Source organism: Phalaenopsis equestris, unplaced genomic scaffold, assembly GCF_001263595.1.
Source record: "Phalaenopsis equestris unplaced genomic scaffold, ASM126359v1 Scaffold000436, whole genome shotgun sequence".
NCBI lineage: Eukaryota > Viridiplantae > Streptophyta > Magnoliopsida > Asparagales > Orchidaceae > Phalaenopsis > Phalaenopsis equestris.
Genome location: NW_018164877.1, coordinates 1,054,461 through 1,055,184, shown reverse-complemented (window position 1 = coordinate 1,055,184; position 724 = coordinate 1,054,461).

Here is a 724-nt window from a genome sequence, read left to right as displayed (position 1 = left end):
TATATATATATGTATGTATTGATTACTTTATTTTTAATCAATATATTTAAGCATTGACGTGATGTGTTTGATAATCATGTGCAAGGCCATCATTATAACTTCGTTGAGCAGAAATCAAGAGTTTAAATTCAATTTTAACTCGCTCTTATCCTATGAAAAAAAATGTTTTTTTTTTACAAATTTGTTATTTAATTTCATTGTAGATTTTAGATATATTTTAATTTATAAAAGGTATAATTACATCCATAACATTGAGAAACATTATTATTTATAAAATCTAGTATTCATATCATATTTTTAAACTATTGAATCGATGTATTTACACATGTCATGATCAAATTATTGAGAATTTGATAAAAATAAAAAATATGGGTTTAGCTTTTATCGTGAGTTTCGATAGTTGATTGATAATTTGAAAAATGGACGAAAAAGGGTGCTAGATTTGTAAATAAAAGTATTTCGAGTGCTATAGATGAAATAGCCCATATAGATATAACATCATGCGAGGGCGAAACAACTATAATAACATCATTAATGACGCTCATTTGACCAAATGTGGTTGCAATTTGTTGGAAGGATGAGATTCAGAAGATCTTGGCTGAGGTTCATGAAGGCCTTTGTTGGTCCCATCAGTCAAGCCTCAAGATGAAAGTCAAGAACAAGACACTTTGGTAATACTAAACTTTGATGATTTTGCCGCATAGATTCTGCCAGCGGTGCATAA